We start from the raw sequence: 21253 nt of genomic DNA on the forward strand, positions 1-21253 counted from the left end.
GGCTAAACATCTTGAAGAAATAGATAAAATTTATAACCCTGCATAAAATAATTGAAATAGTGTGATTCTAGGTATGGGAATGAGCAACAAAGGGTAAACACTTCCTGGATCATAATAGACTAGTAAGACAGGTGATCCAGAGAACTTTTAGTATCAACAGGGCCTGATAAAAAAACAAACACCTTGCATGGCAATTCAGAAGATTCTTTACCTGAGCTAGGAATGAGCCATCCTAGCACCGTGGGACAAAATTGGTCATCAAATGTCTCTCAAAATATTGGTCGAATTTAGGACCAATGGGGAGCACTGTGAATGAAAATACTACAATGTGAATGAAAATACTGCAACCATGTCAGTAAACAAAGAATGCTGAATCCAAGTCATCAGCGGCTGCTGCCAAACCCCAGCGAGTACATGCCTGCAGCCCAGCCTCCCAGCCACTCAGAGTGTTGCCCTCTGAGCGACTCAGAGTAAGAAAGGACAGGATACTGGCCCCAGACAGGTAGGTATTTGCCAAAGGTATGAATTCTATGACCCAAATGTTTGCTTCCCACCATTCATAGAAAAGCACTAAATACTTGAAATTGAGATATCTGGTTTTCTTTAGATAACAAGCAATCTTTTACTGTTCCAATTACCTGGTCTTTGTTGTAAAGCTTCTATATATCCTAGCTCCTCCCCTACGTCTTGGGAGCAGTCCCTCAGAGTGATCTGAGAGGCTGTCATCCCAGCTCGAGTCCTCCAGCCAAATAAAACATAACTATTAAATTTTACGCTGAACGTTTATTTCAATGAAGTCCCAGAATAGACACAAATCGTCAATTCTGTATTGGAACACACTGGATCAGGAACCAAAAGCGTGTTTAGTCCAGAAAAACTACGGGTTCCTTTCTTCCTGTCATTATACAATCCCACCAGAACTCATTAATTTTCTGTCTGCTCCTCTGGCAACCAAACTCATAGAAGAGTCAACTCAGCAGAGCCCCATGCTTGGGAGAACCTCCCGCAGCAGCACTGCAGGCTACCTGCCCTCCCGCAAGCTCTGCTGACCCTTGGTGTCCTCCGTGGAGACCAGGCCAACAGAGCTCTTCCCAACAGCAAAGTCGCACACGTTAAATAAATCATTTGATTTTATACAATATTTTACGTATATACCCATCTCTGAAAACAGATTTGCCAGAAGCCCAAATCTTGAACATCAATCTGCAAAGGCAAATCCGGTCCCCAAGGGAAAACAAGACTTAAGATGACGCAAAGGCCTCCAAAGTCCTCTCAAGGACCCTCAACCAAACTGCCTACAGGTCTGCAGCTGCAGGCGGTTACATGTCTGCTTTTAAATCAACCCCTTCCTGCCCTCGAGTGCTACAATGTCCCTCTAGGCCCTCCCTTCTCAGGGTAAGAGCAGCCTCTGCAGAACCTTGCAGGGAAACATTGACAGGACTGGACAAAGTGGATCAGAGCTAAACTAAGCCTTATGATAGCACGAGCTGATCACTCTGTCACTTTACAGATGAAGATATGTATAGAGAGAGGTGGGGTGATATTGTTCAAAGTCACACAGCTCATAAGTGGCAAAGTCTATAACTCTGTTCTTCCCTTTGGCGTGACGCTGCAGCTGGGATGCCCACAGGGTTCTCTCGTGCCTACCTGAACAGTCCTTTCCTGTCACTCATAACCCACCACAGGGTCTGACCGTAGCCTGCCTTTTCAGCATCTTTTCCCTCCAGTCTCTCAGGAACAAGGCGGTTTGGGCCACTATATGACTTCCAGCTCCAGGAAACCTCCGTGTTCAGGCTGATCTCGCCTATGAATCCGGCCCCCTGCTCAGAGGCTCTTCCTCTCCTGCAGGAGGACATTTCCACTCTCCACAGGGACACCCCCTCAGGGAGCCCTCCTCTCACCCACAGCACGGCAGGTGTCCCAGGTCACGTCCCGAGCAGCCCCATTAGGACTGCGGGTGCCCAGGTCTGCTAATCAGACCAGCAACCTCAGAGCCAGGGATTATGCCCCGGCCACCCTGCAAACCTACTGCCCGCCTCACAGCCCCCAGCCAGCAGGTCACCTGGAAGTCACAGCAAGTGCCCCACCCAATCCAGAAGCCTCTTCATTTGCTAGCACCGCTGATGACTGGTTTCCAACCTTTGGTCAATTTTGCACAAAACAGCACCTTCAACTGTGAAGCAGGGGGTTTTCGCTTCTGCTCCCCATACTTCCTGGAAACGTCAAGGGAAACGAAGAGGCCTTTTCTCAACACTTTTCTGATGACACCCTCCCACCCACAATAATCACATGCTCAAGAGCTTTGGGTCCACGTGATTTTGTTTCCCTTACACTAAGTGGCTCAAAACACTGCGGGATTCTTTCTCTTTTGAGGGTATTTGTACTCAGTTTATTGGCTTTAATCTGTTTTTGTCTCTCTCTTCAGTATCCCAAGCAGTTACCACTTCTTACTCCCTTCAGCAGCCTCCCTCCCAATATCTAGTCTAGGAAATCAGCTGTGATGAGGGGCCCAGGGACATTCACAGAAGATGCAACTAAGGCACAGAGAGGCTACATAATTTTCCCAAGAAGATCAGCTTCAACCCCTAACAGTGTGTGTCAAGGCCCTCTGTTTAACTCTTATGATAAGCAAGATAATTTTTTGTAGATTATGGTTATAAACAGATGAGGTATCAAAATACATACTAGGACACACATCAACTCTAAGATGTTCATTAACTCCACTATTTTGTTTCTATTTATTTCTATTAAGAAAAAATTAAGAACCTCTGCAGTCAGTATAGCAAAATATTACTGGGCTTTAAATCCAGAATATAGAGGTGTTAAGTGTGTCATTACTCATAGTTATTTGTATGTTCACTAGACAAAATGATTTGAAAATCCCTCTCCCCTCCTCCTACTCACTAATGGCTTTCACCTGAGCTCCCAGACCACACATCTAACAGCCTTTCACTTTACCCACAGCTGAACTCATCAGTTTTTCCCCAGAACTCCCTCTGCAGGTTTCCCGCCTCAGAACACAGCAGGACCATCATTTACCTCATTAATCCACACAGAAACCTGGGCCTTTCTCCATCCTAATTTCACAGACAGCATTCATCCTTTCCTTTTTACCATCTAAACATGCCTTCAATCTGTTTGCTTTTACCCACTGACCGTCCCACCGCTCAAGAAGAAGCCACTAACACTGCCCACCTGGACACACAAGTCTCCCAAGTGGCCCCACAGCTGCTCTCCCCTACTTGAAACAAATGGGATTGTGACACTCCAGCGCTTTTTGGACTCTTTTCAAACCCACAATTCTTAGAAGAAACTCCAGGTTCTTCACCTGGTGAAAGTCTTTGCCATCAAACTGTCAGCACAGGGAGGGCAGGACACGCCCTCTCCCTCGACCTCGCCCTCTGGTAGAGCTTCAGCTTGGAAGGACCTGCTGAGCTACACCAGCCTGTATTATAAACCTGTTCTTGAGTTGTTAGCAAACTGCTTCACTTATCCATAAAAATCCAAGTTAGAGTAGAAAGATGTTAGATGTTGAGCTAGACTTGATTTCGGGATTTTGCACTAGCAACCTGCAAGGACATGTTCTAATGATTTTGTCTTCTTAAAACCACACCTAGATTTAAGGAGTATTTGTAGAATGTCTTTGGAGTAAAAGGGAATGTACTTTTACAGACTGTATGTTTTATATCATGAACAACCCGGACAGGGTCACAAAAGGAACCGCCTCACAAGTGACAGAAGACAGGTGAGAGGCATATAGCAACTGTTCACAAAGATGGTAAGCGCAAAGTTGTTTATCCAACACTCGAAAAAATTTCTTCAAGAACTGAAAACTCTGAATTTTGAAAGTAAAATACTATCATATAAAGAAACAAAATACATAATCCTCTTCATCAGGGTTTCAAGATCTGACTCCAGAATTTTTAGCATGCCATACTGAATCCTAGCACAGAAAAGTCAGATGGACTCGTGGTGAATAATTTCCAGGAAAACTGCAGTAATTCCTCCACTTGTGTAAGGACATACAGTCACCTGCGAAAGGTGAATGAAATCTGCATTCTGGAGAAATTCGGAAGTTTCCAGGCTCCGCTTCTGGATGGCAAGTACATGGACACCTTCGAAGCATGCTTCTAACTGAGTCACCGGCATTCTTACACTGCAGGGGTAAAAGGAGGCCCTCAGTCAAGAGCAGAGATGTTCCTGTAATGTCTCACATGCCGTGCCTCGGGGACACATTGACCTGCAGCAGCCCGGCTTCAGGTGAGGACCCGTAGCATGGCCCACCCAAGCAGGAGGGGCATTGTGCTTGAGAAAGCCCATCCCCGATGGGGGCAAGAGGAGCTGGTGGGGTTGAGTAAACCTATAAATGCTCACAGAATTACACCTACATACAATAAAGTGATACAATTAAAAATAGCAGGCTATTTAAAAAAATTTCAATTGTCAGTGGAAATTTTACCATTTCTTTCCGCTTGTCCCCTGCACTCTGAGACAGGCTTAGGCTCTCTCACACCTGCAGCTCTGATGCAATAGTTGTGAAGTTATTTTACTTTGCTGCAAGTGTCTTCGCTCCCCGTGTCGCTGTGACTTTCGTCTCTTAACACAGTCAGATATCTTCCTGGATCTCTCCCTGAGTTCCTTGCTCCTGCTTATCAGATCCTAAAGTAAAGGGCAAGTGAAGACACATGACCAGAAAAGGCATTGTGGACTTGACCAAAGTCCTCAGTGACCCCTAGGAGAGTGCTGCCCACCACTTACCTTCGATTTTCAAGGTTCTGCCCAGGGTGACATCCAGACAGGAGAGCATCCTGGGCCAATTAAGAGCTCAGTGTCTTGGGCACAGGGAAAGGTGCAGGGGCTGGTTCTAGAGCCGGACCCCTTCCCACCTCTGCTCCTCTCTCTCCCGAGGCTGCGCTGCCAAGCCCCCAGGCTCCCTGATATTCTGTTCTTCTCTTCTACTTTACTCCAAACACTTTTCCTCTTCCTTTAGTCCCTAATTATCCCCAGCTGGAGTGAATTTTCAATCACAGTAACTGAAAAATTTCCTGCACCTTAAAAAGAGGTCCCCAGAGGTCACTGCCCATATGCTGGTTCCTGAAGAGAGCCCCTGGTTAGGGGGACACTCAGCAATACTCACGGGGCATCAGACATGTTGCAGGGTCGACTACCCCAACAAGAGTTTGCTGGGACCCCAAGTCCCGCACAGCATCCCTGCTCACAAAACTCTAGTTGGCCCACTTATCCGTTATTAAGAAGCAAAAATAATAAAAAGTTCATATTTCTTACTAAAATTATTTATGAGGTGGAAAAAGAAATTGCAATAGAAAAGAACAAATTTGACTCCGCGTTAGATGTGTTCGTTTGGCTTTAAACCTGTGCCCTGTTTTATAGGCTCAGACTTCCTAGCTCTGCACCTTTTGTAAAAGAAAGTTGCCTTTAGCCTGAAATATCCAGGAAGGCCTATTCTCCGGGCTCTGATCTTTAAGGATATTAGATCTTCTACACTTATGAAGAGATGGCTAGTTTCAAAATAGAGAATAAACTTTTTTTTTTTGGAGGTATTACAGGGGAACCATGATTTGACCCACATGGACAGCTTCAAGAACAAAGGATTCCAAGGATAAACAATTCATACAGCAAGAAGTTTGCAACAACCAACCACACACCCGCCACTTTTTAGTATAAAAGGAGACTGAATTCTTACTTGGGGAAGAGGGTTCACCAGGAAATCAGTATGCCATCTTCTGGGTCTACAGCTTTTCACATAAAGTCACAATTTCTTGCTCCAACACCTCATCTCCCGATTTATTGTCCTGTCATTAAGCAAGCAGAACGAGTTTGGACTTGGTAACAAAATGACTGCATTATAGGTAGTATGTCTCCACTGTTTCCTCATTTCCAATATGTCACAACCTATCAATTATATAAACTGTTTAACAACACAACCAAAAAACTTATCATAGGGAATTGATTCCACGGAAATAAAATTATTTCTACTCTTTCAAAACTTTCTTTTCTATTCTATTTTATTTTGTTTTGATAATTGAAAAGAAAATAAAACTCAAATCATTTTATTTCATTTATTTTTGTTATAGCTACATATTTTAAATACTACAATGATTCAAATTGGAATAAACAATTGTTCATATATTACTATAAAGCTATATAAACAATCAATGTGGATTAGGAAAGGAATGGATATTTACTAAAAATCCACTGCACATCCAGTCTTTTACAAGCATATCCTGGAATATAAGCTCTATTATCAAGGGGTCTCCCACCCCCATTCTCACTGGCAAGTCCCTTATTAATCAACTACCAAGGCACCAGCATAGAACCACGCGATCAGTATTTTAGGTATAAATGAGGGAATTAGCTCATTCAATTCTGTAACAAAAATCTTAAAATAAATACTGAACTTACTTACGGACAACGAAATTTGGACACAAATAAGTACAGTTATTTCCCAAAGGTCACAAAGCTAATAACTGGTAAAGGCAAGATTTGAACTCATCTACCTGATTCTAAAAACTAAGGTGGAAATCCCATTCGACTGGGGAGGGTCCAGCAGCACAGCCTATCACCCTATCTTTGTTCAGACCTAGCCTTAGCCTGAGACAGCACCCCATTCCTATGGAACTCGAGGGCAAACGATAACAATAAGGATTTCATATTAAGTAGTTTCTTAGGTATCATTTATATAAAGTGTTAGCTGGTCAGCAGAAAAACTCTGGGAAATATGAGTGGGTCCACACCTTTTTGCTGATTAGAAACTCAGTCTATCAGGACAGAGTGACCTTTCCATGAGAGGACTCATGGACATAAACTAAAGGCAGCTGAGAAATGAAAACTAGCAAGACCCTGGAAATCAAGCAACAAGGATTCCTACCATCCCATGGCCAGTTGCCTCTTCACCCGCTTGGACACGATGGCAGGAGACCCAGGCTTTTGCCCAAGTTACACCATCATGGATTCTCACCCATAAAAAGTTATGACTCTATGCTTTTGTCAGACCTTTCCAACTCAAATATGATGACACCAATATCTCAGCAGAATGTATATGTCTCCACTTCCTCTCTTCTATTAGGAGAATATTACTATGGCCACAAAGCAGAAATCCAATTAAAAACAACATGCACAAAGCAGGGGAAAGTCTGCGTAAGAGACTTTTCTCTCACGGCCACTGAATAAAAACTTAGAAAAAGTGGTCCTTCTCCCTCAGCAAGTGGGAAGTAGGCTGATTGTGTGTGTGTGTGTGTGTGTGTGTGTGTGTGCAAATCAAACACAATGAATTCTGGGATGTGTACAGATTTTTTTGTGTTATTGTCATTTCATGAGGATGAGCCAACCTTTAAAGTAATTTGAATCTAATGTTCTGAGAGATTCTCAGGCTCTTTTGGTGGGGTAGGGGAAAAGGGAAAGGAAAGGAGGAAAGAAGTAAATGAAGCAAAGGAGTACGAATACTGCTAGGGAAAGGCAAGACATTAATTTTGTTCCTAATTGCATCACACACAAATTGAGAACTGGCTTTCCCCCATGTCTTGTCGAGCACTGAGTTGCAGAAGAAGAGGCGATAGCTCATTTCTCACTGAGATTGAGACTGTATGTGGCATCTTATAACACAAATCATTTACACTGATCAAATACTCTAGCAGCAGGCCATAATTTTCCTGTTTTGAGAGACAAGGAAATAGGATTTCAAAGAGAGTATTTAACTTGACAAAAGTCAGAGAACCAGTAAACAAGTGAGGATGAATTCAAACTCAGATCTGAATGCAGAGTCTGATCTTCCCACACCCAGGGCTGGAAAATCCTTCACACAGGCTCCCTAGCTCCCCTGCAGTGTTCCTGGCATGAAGCATTTCCCATGGCGATGGTCTCCAGTTCTCACAGACACAGCGCTCTGTGCATCCAATGACCTTAATTGGACCTTGATCATCTACCTGACACGCCCACCAGGCTTCACCATACAGGCAGGAAAGCTGGCTTTCAAGTGCATACAAAGCAATCCCTTGTCTAACCTGGGCTCTTCTGAGGCCTCTCCAGCCTAAAGGCAGCCATGAAAATGCTCACAGTTTGTACATGAGCCACACTACCTCTCTCCATCTGTCTCCCCACCTATACTACTTAGCTATGACCATTCTGATAATCTTGGAGACAAATTTTTAAAAACACAAAAGAAAGGATTCTGGAACAAGAAATTAATACTTACAATTTTAAATGAAAAGCTACAAAGTGAGTATTTACAAACCAAATCTGCCTTCCTAGGTGTCAGATTAAACAGTTAAAAAATATAATAGCAAAAATTTCTCACTTACAAAATTAACAAAAACTTCAACAATAATCTGATATAAACTCAGAATTAATGTCCATGTTCAACATGGAGAAAACTACAGGACTGTACTGAGGGGTAAAGTAAGAGGTGTGAATGTAGAGACATCAACATATTGCATGGAGGAAAGCTGTTTTGTAAAGATGTAAGTTCTCCTAAAGATAATTCAAAGCTTACTAAAAAATCCCATGAAATCTATTATCTGTTTTTTTTTAAATGGAACAAAGTATTTTAGAATTCTTCAGGAATAATAAATTCATAATAGTAGCGAAGAAAATTTGGGATGGAAGAAAGTAATCAAAAAAATTGCACTGTCAGATATTAAATAAATTTTTACAATATATAAGATATAGTGCTGGAGAAAGAAAGTAAGCTTGACAGAAATAAATCATTAGCTCAAAAAGAGACTGTTGTGTACATAAGTATTTTGTACAGGTGGGATTTCAAATCAAAGAGCAAAGTATGAATTCAATAATTGTCTTGGGACAATCAGAGAATCACCTGGAAAGAACAAATTCTATTCCTGTTATAATGACCACAAGAAAAATTACAGAAAGTGATGTAAATATTAGAAAGTGCTAATAACAGCAAATACAACCCTTTGCTCCTATTAATTCAGCTTCTCCTCACGATAACAAGTACAATATCATCTCAACTTAGAGATTAAAAAACCTACAGAAGAGATTTATACCACTATAAAAAGTATTTCTAAGAATAATACCAAAGATAAACCCAAAAGGTAGACATTTACAATCTTAAGAATGTTTTGGGCCACAACAAAGATAAACCTACTCAACAAAATGAAAGGCAAGTAATGACAAGGAAGAGCTCAGTGATACATATTGATGAAGACAAGGGGTTAATTTTCATAACATACAAAGAGCTGTCACAAAGCAACCAGAAGCTCCCTCACTTTAATGTGTGCATAGAACAAAAGGGATAACTCACTAATTAAAACTCAGATGGCTAATGAGAGAAAAATGCTCAATACCTCACTGGTCATCAAATGCAAACTAAAACAATGAGAAAGCACTTTGGCTAATCATATTGCCAAATATTTTTCAAAGATATTCTAGTTAGTGTCCATCTGTGGGAGAACAAACCATGAGCGAATTTTTCAGAGGACGACATGTCAATGGATATGTATACTCTAAGAAATGTGCATACACACAAACTCAACTCCACTTCTAGGAATCGTTTCGTTTAGAAAAAACAATCAGTTCAAAAGATGTACTCATCAGGGCATTTACACAGCACTGTTTACAATGGGGGGAAGAAAAGCTGAAGTGAAATCATATCCAGCGATAGAGAATTGGTTACATAAGTTATTTTACATCTTTTCATTCCCCACTGGAGAAGGAGTTTCTAGAGTCACTTCAAAGAAGCCTGTGATGAATGTAATTGTCACATACAGGGAGTAATTTTCCAGAAGCCTTAACTAAAGGAATATACATACAAGATCACAGGAATGTCTGTACAAGAAGGATGCCAGTCAAACATCCTTTCTGACAGTGGAAAATGGAGAAAAATTAACTGTCCACCATCAAGAAAATGATGCGGTAAATCACGGTGAGCTTCGGGCCCTGAGGGAGCCGGCGTTTCAGAATGGTCCAGGGTCTTGTCAACAGCAATCTCCCACCAAAGGAGTCTTTGCACAAGAGACCACACCTGCACATCCGGAGATCCCTCCACTCTATCTGAAAGGACCAGGTGAGTCTGGAGGGGGAGGACGTCTATGCTATACCACTGAGTGAATAAAGCGGGCTGCCGAAAACATACAGTATGGCCTTATTTTCAATAAAGCATATATACACACACATATAAATATATTTCTGATATACGTGTATGTATGTAGGTATGTAGGTATGGGTGTGTATATATATATATATATATATATATATATATATATATATATATATATGTCATAGGCATAAAGGTCATGAAATATATACACCACATTTTCAACAGCTTTTACTCTCAGAAAATAAGGGGAAGGGAGCTAGGGGTCTTTCTTTACCACCGTTGTTCTCTTTTCAGTATTTCAGTTAAGTATACATGGAATTTAAAAGTTTATTTAAGTGCAAAGTAAAATGGACGATGCCTCCACAAGACAGAATGCTATACTGGTCATTAAAAATCATGCCAGGGGAGATAGAATATTGTACAAAAACTTGTAATAAGCCGAATGGAAAATGGAAGTCTCCACACAATAAACAGGCACAGAGTGCTCTCTGGGTTTTATGACAGAGCTTATACACACTGATGAAAAGAACAGAAAATAGATGTTAAAGTGTTTACTATTATCTCTGAGTAGTGGGACAAGGATAGCCTGTTTTGCACCTTTTTTCCGAATTATTATATTAAATACACATTATTTTTCATCAGAGAAAAGCATTTTTAGATGTCTAGTACCACACATTGCAGAAAATACACGAGTACTTACAGAAACAAATAACTGGGAGACACCGTAGCAGCGTCACACAATGTAGAACGGGCGATCCTGAATAACACCACGCAGTTACATAAGGACCCACAAAGTGAGAGCACCTGCTGTAACAGGGCGTAGCCCCCTTCTATTTGTCAGTTGTGTCTTCAGGGCTGAGGCAGTCCTGAGCACTGCCAGTGTCAGTGCTGGTGTCTGGATGGATGTCACTGGAGGTGAGGGCACCTGCAAGCCAAGAGGAAGAACAGAAATCATCCTCTGCATTTTCTCTCTTGTCTCTTTGTTACTTTTAAAGAGAGGCATAAATAAGATAAGCTGTGAATCTTCCCTACTGAAATTTCAGAAACGAAACTGTTTTTAAAGTGTTCACAACTTATATTCTGCCTATAACTGTTTTTTCAAAAAAGCGTCATATTTATTAAATGTTAATTAACACAGTTAATTAACTCCCTGTTGAAACCTTCTATTAAAGAACATGAAATGCACTACGTGAAAGCACCACGCCTGCAGTGACTACATTAGTTGTCTTGATGGCAGTGCAGTCAGCCCCCACCATCCCGGGGCCCTGAGCTCCTGATGCTGGTAAGAGAGCACGCTGCCGCCTCAGATGAAGAGAAACTGTGAAAGCATTTTATGAAATCTACAGCACTGACAAAACATAACTGACAAATTCCAGGCTCCTTTGAGGCTGTCATTTTCTGTTTCTGGCCAACACCCGTCAATGAGCAGAACCACCCCATTCCCGACCCATGGGACTCTCGTGGGAAGCAGTTTTGGAGAAATTTCCAGGTATAGAATGTAACCAACTATATGTAGAACTCTCACAAAAGAAAAGATGCAATACTCTGATTTTGGAAGACACTCAAAATATTCTTCTAAGCCTTAGTAGCTGGAAAGGTCTTGCTTCTCCTCAGCCACTTATTTATTTCACAGCCAGTGAGCATCTCCCACAAACCCTGTTTCCTTGTGTCTGCTGGGAGCCTCAGGCACACTGCTGCTGTCGATCATATAAGTCACAGGGCAGAGGCGTGTGTCTCACGCCTGCAACCCTCACACAGGCTTGCCTCCTAGCCTCACTGTCTAAACTTGGCCCCATTTTCTCAACTGTTTATTTGGTATCTGTTCTTCTGTAAGCTGCCTGAAATGCTCCTTGGAACAACTCAGAAGAATCAGTGAGTAGATGAATGCAGAGATTGAAAGGTGAGACATGGGCAGACAAACAGAGACTCCAAGAAAAGGGGAACAAAAAATTTCCTATGCAAAACCCTCTTCTAGTCAGGGAAGAAAACCACCGCGGAGAAGTGTGAAGAGGCAGGTGGCTTAGGACTGTTTCCTGGATTCCATGAAAAGTCACACCAAGAGATGAAAGGGTAGAACTATAAATAATAAAAGAAAAAAGCATGCATGCTTGAAAAATATATCTGCAATATGTACTTTCTAAAGAATAGATTCAAATCAGCAGGGCCCAATAACACAATTCTTGGGTATTTACAGAAGTGAGAATCCCATCTCCAATCCGCAAGACATCCCTTCGGAGCACTGAGGGTCTACACGGTGCGATCATAAAGCCGTCACCGCAAAAGCTATGCTATCCTGCACTTACGAGGAACGAGCAGCTGTGCTCGGGCTGCCCACGTGCGTCATTTACACACCACAGCACCTCTACGGGGGAGGGACGCCTAGCGAGCCCCGTCTCTGCAGGACAGAAAACAAGTCCAGGAGAGGCTAAGCCGACCTACCAGTTCTCCATCTCACAGGACTGGTCACTCCAGAGCAGGACGTGAACTCGGACCCATGTTTGTAATCACGGTACTACCGTGCTTTGTGTGCTTTTTGTGTTTATAATACATTTGTTTCTGGCATGAAAGGATATTTAATAAATGTTCGGTTGTCTTGTCTATCTCATTAGCTCACAATCAATCTTTTTACTGTTGAATTGTACTCTTTTCCTCTGGAGAAAATAACGGAAAGAACGGTGGTCCGAATGAGGTGGTCCTCCATTCTTTATCTGGTATCTCATCTCATCCAAGTTCCCAACCAGAGAGAAGGAACAAATGTTTTCTTCATCTTTTAAAGAGAGGGCTCAACTGATAGTGATTTAACCCCAAAATCAAGGTTGGGGCAGGGCACATGCAGCAACCAGAGCAGTATCACCTGTAGGAAGGTGAAAAGAGCTCACGGGAGGGCTCAGGGTGTCAGTCTGATTTAATTTCAATCGATAAAAGAATAACACACTTTAAAAATACTAGCATGCAGTGGATTTGCTCTTTCTTCACATCTAGCAAGTTTCCACAGCCCACATGTAACATTATCGTGAATCAGTGAAAGGAAGAGTCTACAGACAGGGAAAATCAATGCCACAGGCAGGCTGAAACCAGGCTGAAGGAAAGGAAGAGAAAGGGCATAGTTAAGAAGAGTGGAAAGGCTGGTAAAAAGACATCATCACAAGGACTCTCAAGCATCATCCAGCAATCATATAATCATTCATTCAAGAGAGAGTTATTGACGTCCTATTTTGTACAAGATTGTACAGAGGGCTAAGCAAGAGTGCAGCATCCATGGTGGCAGCAAGTGGTGGGGCTGAAATACACTTCTGATCCCGGTACCTAGCACACTTGTCCTAAGTATAAAGTCAAAAAAAAAAGTAAATTAATACTATGAAAACAGAACGCATTGTTGAAAAAAGTTAAAGAAGACCTACCTACCTGGACAGACACACCACACAGATTCCTCCATCAGAATCCAGCACTCTTGGAATGACAGCGCTCATGGGATGGCAGTGCTCCCCAGAGTGATCCGTATATTCAACGTGGTCTCGATCACAATCCCAGCGGGCTGCTCTGCAGTAAATGACTAGCTGCTGCTACAATTCATATGGGAATTCGAGGGTCTTAGTAACCAAAACGTACTTGAAAAAGAAGAGCAACGAGAGAGGACTTGTAATTCTCAATTTCAAACCATACAACTGTATCTCCAGGTGAGATTAGAGGCCATTTTTAACTTACTATTGGGTTTATCCTAATTTTCTAAATTCTCTACAATGAATATAACTGTTACAATAAGAAAAATAAAAAGTAAGGTACCTTTTAAAGTATGCAAATCGATTCATTCATTCAGAAAAAATAGTCTAACTTTAAAGACATAAACAAATATCTAGTGGAAAAATACTAGTTAAAAACAAGAGTGCATTTACATTTCTCATAAATTGAAAAAAGAAAAGCACAAACACATCAAGTTTCTAGGGAGACTGATGCTACATATTAATAGTTATTTTCAAAAATTCTAATTGAACAATGAAAACTCAAAGGGAAAATCCTGATTGACAGCCAACTGCAAACACATGGAGAGCGAAGGCCTAGAAATCACAGTTCGTTTAAATCTGATATTAACCCAATAGGAGAGGAAATTCCTCATTGAGGGGACAGTGGAATCCCATGCATAAGACAGGATACACAGTACAAATGGCACTAGAATCACAGGTGATTTTCTTAGAAGAATTCTAAAGTTACAACATTGCTGAAAAACTATAATAACACTGACAGACAGATTAAAACACACAGTCATATATATTATATAGAAACATATGAAGTCTGCTCCCATGTTGCATAGAAATACAAACATATTTGTTCATTTATGGGCACTGATTACTTTATCGCAGGTAGAATATTTCAACTAAAACAAATAATCAATTATACACTCCTCTTGTCAAATCTACTTAAGTTACTCGGCTATGTAACCATAATGTGTCTAAGATAGATCTAAAATTAGTGAAAAAGATATTTGTATGGTTTCCTGAACGCTTCTCAAAATTCCAAGCTTAACTTTAAAATAGATCTGAGCAGTATTTCTATATTATCTTTTCCCTTGTGAAATGAACAGCACAGTCTGTTGTCAAAATTCTGTCCTTACAATGATTCACTAGCACCATATCCTAACAAAACTGCTGGACAACAAGGCACTATCCAGACACTGTGACAAAACAAATGAAACACAAGGAAGACAGTGATCCTATTCTGGAGGGCTTATAGTCTGTGTCAACACCGGGGTTTTTAATTGATTGGTTTGATTGTTTAGAAAAATAAAATCAATCAAGTACTTTCTTCTTTGAGCATTCTGTAAGTCATGACTGTTTTCAGTGTCATGAGCAGGAAAGATTCAAGCATGACTTCATTAAGTCAATTAGCAACAATCATCATTGGAGAGTGAGTAATAAAGAAGTTAACTGACAGCAATGCTTCTGCCTACATAAGACCTAAAATAAATCTACAATGATCTCTGTAAGGAAAATGAGGAAATGAGGTCCACAAGGAGAAAACAAACTAATAAGAAATCAAAAAAGGAAAGCCTTTTTCATTAACGATTCCAGGCAGTAGTGGAACAAGCTGGTGAATAGCACAGATGCTGGGGACAAAATGAGGGTCTGAACTCCCACAGCACTGGGTAGCTCTGACACTGATATTTCAGTGAAATTTTCTGCATCTCAGTCTCCTATCCATAGACTGGGGAAAACAACAGCACCCGTCTCCTAGAACGGTCCTATGAAGTAAGTTATTTTATACATAAAATTTAAATAAAATACCTCAGATTTTAAATATTACCCCAAAAGCACCAGGAACAGAGAAAACAGAGATAAATTGGAGTTCATCAAAATTTCAAACTATGCTTCAAAGGGAACCATCCAGAAAGTGAAAAAACAACACACAGGAGAAAAGTTTTTTAAATCATTTATCTGATTAGGAATTTGTATCTCTAAATTAAAAAAAAAACCTCCTACAACTCAACAATAAAAAGGTAACTCAATTAAAATGTGAGTAAAGGATATGAAAAGGTATTTTTCAAGGAAAATATACAAATGGCCAATAAGCACAAAGAAACGATGTTCAATATCATTAGCTGTAAGGGAAATCAAGTCAAAACCACTAGGAGAAACCGCTTCACACTCACTATATTAGGTTACAATCAAAAAAAGTGTAACAAGCACTAATGAGGACACAGATGAAGCGGAGCTCATAGCCCTTGCTGGTGAGGTCGTAACACATTATGGCCACTTTGGAAAACAGCCTGGCAGATACTCAGAGAGTTGAACATTTAGTTTCTAAATAACCCAGCAATTCTGCTCTCTGAGCACACAATAATAGAACTCAAAAAAGTATCCACGTAAAAAATCCCACAGGAGTATTCACGGTGACACTACTCATCAGAGCTAAAAAGCAGGAACAAACCAAATGCCTATCACATGATGAATGGGTAAACAGTGGGGCCCAGCCATACAGTGGAATATTATTCAGCAATAGCAAAGCATAGAATAGTGACTCAGGCCATAACGTGGACAAATATTGAAAACGTTACTCAGTGTGAAAAAGTCATTCACAAATAGACGGTTCCATTTACACGAAATGACTCGATTTACATGAAATGTCCTGCACAGGCAAATCCACATAGAGAGAAAAGAGTGGCTCCCTGGGGCTGGGGGAGGATGGAGAAGATGCGAATCACTGCTTATGCATACAGGGCTTCATGTTGAGGGGATGAAAATTTTCTAAGATTGACTGGGATGCACAATTCTGGGCATAGAGTAAAAACCACTGTACATTTTAATGGGTGAATTGCATTAAAACTGTTAAGAACAAAAGCACCTCGGGCCAGTACCTTCCCATTGTAAATGCAAATTGCTAAATTTTATTATAGGAAGAAGAAACTGCCCACAGCATGAAAGCAGGAGATCAGCAAATGTGAGTTAACCAAAATTGGAAAAGAGCATTTCACTTGAAACAGTTGCTGAGTGTAAAAGAAACATTCAGAAATACGAAAATCAGTTTCATATCAAGAAGAAGCATTCTGCGTCAAATGCAGATCAAGGTTTCGGCAAGCCCAGCTGCTAGAAATGACCAGAGAAGAAACCTGGTTCTTAAAACAAGCACCAGAACCAACAAGGAAATGGTGGTGAGGAAAGCTGTCAGCCAAAACTCTGGAACAGCTAGCTACAAATAATTTCTCCAACGAAAATTCAAAAATATAATGAAAGTGATGCAATGCTTTGTTGACCTCACGTGAATGGGCTTCCTGCAGTGCTCGACAGTTCTTTAACCCCGATTGATACACTCAGGAGAATCAGCATGGCTCCTGGGTGTCCCCAAGGGACTGCCCACCAGCACACTGACCACCATCACATTTGTCAAGTTTGAATTGCAGAGAAGAGACCAGCGTCTGAAAGGCACAGGAAATATTGCCAAGGTAAGAAAAGGTTGCGTTCAGTCCTGGGACAGAGGCTCTGAGAGCAGATGCCAGAAGGATGCAGGTGAACTTGTGTGGCCCTGGGGCAGGAAGGAACCACGGGGGAGCAGATCTCAATTCTCTTCTCTCTCTCCCTCGGGTAGGAGAGATAAAGCCTTCATCCTTCTCACCTGAAACTGTGGGTTCTGGCTGGCAGATGTCTTACCGACATGGAATGATTATTCAAGGCTCTGTGGAAAAAGTCAAGAAATCGAGAGGGAGTAGGGAGCCAACTCCACGAGCCTCTCAAATGCTCCCATATTTATTGTGTATAATCAAAGGAAAAAGTCATTAACAGTTCCGTGATACTAAACTGGAACTTGGGGAAAGAAGAGATGAGACAGGGATTGCAGAATCCACAATGAGTACAAAGGCTTAGTGTATCTTTAGGGACATCATGAGGTGAGGGGAACAAGATACATTTTTAGATATGTGAATTATAAAGCAGACCACCAGAGCAGACAGATCCTTGTTTTTGGGATAATAGACTAACTGAACACAAGCCCACCTTTTACAGCTGAGGGCCTGGGTCCTTGCTTTCCAACCAGCATAGTGCTATCTAAACCCTCAACTATACAAGCAAACAATTGTCTCTGGTTTTTAAGGCAAGGAGACAGCAGTGAAGATGCACAGGCGCCTGCTTGCAAAGCAGTTACTAAGCATATATTTTTCTTCTTAAAGTTCACAGGCCCCCGGGGTCTGTTACAATTTGTTAACCCAATCATGGGCTCCCACAAGGAACCATGATGGAGGACAACCTAGGATGACAAATTCTGGCTCTGGGTGTTTCCTGGCAGCTTCAGGCACTCTAGCAGGGTCTAGACACATCTGTGAATAATTTTCCTACAGAACCACCCACACTCTTAACTCCTGGTGCTTGAAACTTAATTTTAGCTCTACACAACTTAACGTAGAAAAGTTTCAGAAATAAAAGATATTATATTCCTTTTATATCTCACCATAGGACTGATTTTTCTGATTGCTCTAAGCTGCTTCTACTTAGTAAAGCACCTCATTCAGCAGGTGAATTCAGTACATTCCTTTGGGCATATTTATCCAGTTTGGGCTCGCTAACTTCAATTGGACAAATTCCGATGCACCTAATTGATTTCATTGTTCATCAATTTCAGCCAGGAAGAGAGGGAGTGTCACCCTTTTCCTCAGCCTACCCTGAAAACTTTCCTCATCAGCAACTCAGGTCTCCTGAAAACGAAACAAAGCATTTGTTTCTCTTCTACATTTTGCAGAAACCGAACAGTAAATATCAGCCTGGAGAAAGAATTCAACACAAATGTTAAAACAGAAATATATAAACCTGATGCAACTCCATCCCGGAATCATTATACGCAATTACATGATAGTAAGTGTGTCAGGCACAAAGCATGAGTGAGCCTTACCACCTGATTTCTATTCTTCAGAGGAAGGTTTTCTTTTTTTTATTATCACTCTTTGTCATTGTTTCTGATTATGCCAAAAATAGTTTATGAAATAATTAAGCACTGCAAGAACACGTTTTTTTTGTTTCGATTATAGAAGGCATTCATAGGGGATAGGAAAACCCACCTCTGTAAAAAACGCAAAATTTCTTCCCATGTTAGGAGCATGTGTACAAAATGCAACAGAGAATTCAAATTCTTGTGGAGAGGAGCAAAATCCACAGAACCAAAGCAAAGTCATTACTATGAATCAATTAAAATTTCACTGGACAAACATGATCAATGTATTCAATGAATTTATAGGCACACTGCAAACCATTCACTTAATGATCTGCAGGCTAGAGGAAGAATTTCCCTCTTTAATAGACAACAGAATTCAACAGGGTGCCACACCAAACGAGGACCAAAGAATAATCAGGTTTTTAACATTTCTGATAAATCAGCATGTTCTAAAGTTCAAAATCCAGAAATTTTAAACATTCATTCAAACCACAATGAAACAAGCACTTAAAAAAAAACCAAAGAAACTAAGCACATAGAACATGTACATAGATCAATGAGAATTTGTTGTACTGCTAGAAGAAAGAACAGGCTATAGCCTTTCACTTGAAAAATAAAACTACTTTTAAAGTTAACTGCTAAAACACATTTCATCATTCACGTTGCCTTGAAAAATCTGAGGCACTTGTATCTGAACAGAAAAGCAATTCTGAGTAATACTAGGTTACAATTCAGTACCAGTGTGCTTTAGAATAAAAGAGAAAAGAAAAGCTACTGTTTCTCATATTCTGCACAAAGTGTGAAGTGCCTCCCTGCCTCTTCCTCTTCCCATTTTCTAAGCTCATGCACCACGACCCTTCTGAAACAGGTATGAGAACCTCTTATTCCCACCAATATGCCAAATGACAAAAGAATATCAATTTATTTGTGTAAATATATGCCTACACATTGAGCTGGAGAAGGAAGGTTTCAGAAGTCTATATGGAAATTATTTCTACTTTCCTGAAATCACACACACAAACGTTCACACAAAAACAGACACATATCCCCTGGATTTCTGGGCACTTCACAAGCTTAGGAGTTCCAACATCTAGAAAATAACTTTGTAGTTATTTTAAAATACAAAACTATCAGCTTTTGAAAGCCTATATCATCTACTAAACAATCCAAATATCAAAGAGACCCTATTAGCCTTCTCTGTACAATGAAATTTCCTATGATGCAAACCAGACCTTAAGACGAACTGGATCCAAGACTCGTGTTTATCACTAGCTATCATCTTTTTTAAGCACATTAACAGATTCAGAAATGTATGTCCCAACAATATTTATTCTTATTGAAATAGCATACGTGTTCAATTGTCAATAAAGAGACTAGGTCTCATGATGGTGTTTAAGAGCTATATTGTGTATTGCAATATTTATTTTGAAGTGCAGAAAAGGAGGGTGTGTATTATTCAGTTGTAGAGCACCTGCTTAGCATGCAAAATGTCCTGGCTTCAGTCCCCAGTCTCTCCAAAAACATAAATAAAATAAGTGCATATTTAAAAATAAGAATAAAGTTGTAAAAAATGCAGACTAAAAACCACTGCATTCTAGGTGCTACAATTATAATAAAAATACGAGTGTATCTATCAAATATTGACTATATGCCAATCACAGTGACAACCACAAATCACAACTGACAACCATCACGTGTGATTCTCAGCAATCTTACTAAGTAGACACGGATGAGAAACCCGGCACTGCGGATGAGGAGACGGAGCTCGGAGGAGCCGGGGACGCTGACCGTCCTGCTCCCCGTGACACCACATCAGCCCAGGGCAAGCGCTGACAGAGCTGCACTGAGGGGACACCCAGCTGCACGGAACCTTGGGGCACTTGGGAGACCCAGAAAACACTAAAAATGTTTCAGTGAAAAACTAGCTGAAATATATTACACTGTGCCACATCCTTTAAACAAGGAACATGACTGAGACCATTTTGATGCCTCCGTGTCCTTTCAGCCATTATCAATTACTTGCCCTCTCAGCAAGCCCAGTCATGAACTGGGCCCCTTATGAAGTGCACCAGATGGAAGAGCTTTTAAAGCTGTTTTATGAACTTTGTAAGACTCTGTCTATGCCTCAAACAGGCGGTCATCCACCACTTCTCACCGTCGTGGACGTACCACCTGAAATCATTCCTTTCTGCTTTTTAAAATCCCTTCATCTAATCCAGACTTTTCAACAGCAAAGCAGCAGCTCAACCACAGACAGTGGACAGCTTTTCACGAAACGGTCACGAACAGCCCATCAGACTACCTGGAAGCCCTTTTCTTCTATTAAACCCACTTCCATGTACTTCATCATTTTCTGATTGGTGGACTTGGCCTCTGACTGGCCTACTCAGAGAGCTCCCAGCCTCACATCCGGGGGTTGGAGAGGACCCTGCTGTTGGGGGAAATCAGTGAGGAAGGCGGACATCCTCCAGCCATGTCTGCATGGGTAGAAGTGCCACAACATGCTCAGAAATTATACCGTCAGCATCCCTGGGCTCCCATGGAGTCGTTTCACATTAACCAAACTCATGAAACACTGATGCAAGAAAACCAGAAACTTAACTTATTAATTTAACAGAAGACGTGAAACTATGAACCAGACTGAAATATCAGAGTTCAACCATGAGTACAGTTTCTCCTCCACGGCCCAATCACGGGCAGGCAGTCACATGGCAAGTGTGGACAGAAGCAGAGCAGGAAGGGTTTCTAGATTAACTCAATGGACTAACT

General features: G+C 41.0%; 1 long non-coding RNA gene across 1 annotated transcript in view; it reads right to left on the reverse strand.

The window, feature by feature from the left end:
- Window positions 1-21253, reverse strand: part of LOC116281884 (uncharacterized) — a 50741-nt gene that overhangs the window by 15115 nt on the left and 14373 nt on the right. Inside the window, exons 3-6 of the long non-coding RNA XR_004191337.2 lie at window positions 10776-11000; window positions 5705-5813; window positions 4460-4659; window positions 4033-4156 (exon numbers count right to left, since the gene is read on the reverse strand). This is a non-coding gene — a long non-coding RNA (uncharacterized lncRNA). The remainder of the gene's footprint in view (window positions 1-4032; window positions 4157-4459; window positions 4660-5704; window positions 5814-10775; window positions 11001-21253) is intronic.

Source organism: Vicugna pacos, chromosome 9 (assembly GCF_048564905.1).
Source record: "Vicugna pacos chromosome 9, VicPac4, whole genome shotgun sequence".
NCBI lineage: Eukaryota > Metazoa > Chordata > Mammalia > Artiodactyla > Camelidae > Vicugna > Vicugna pacos.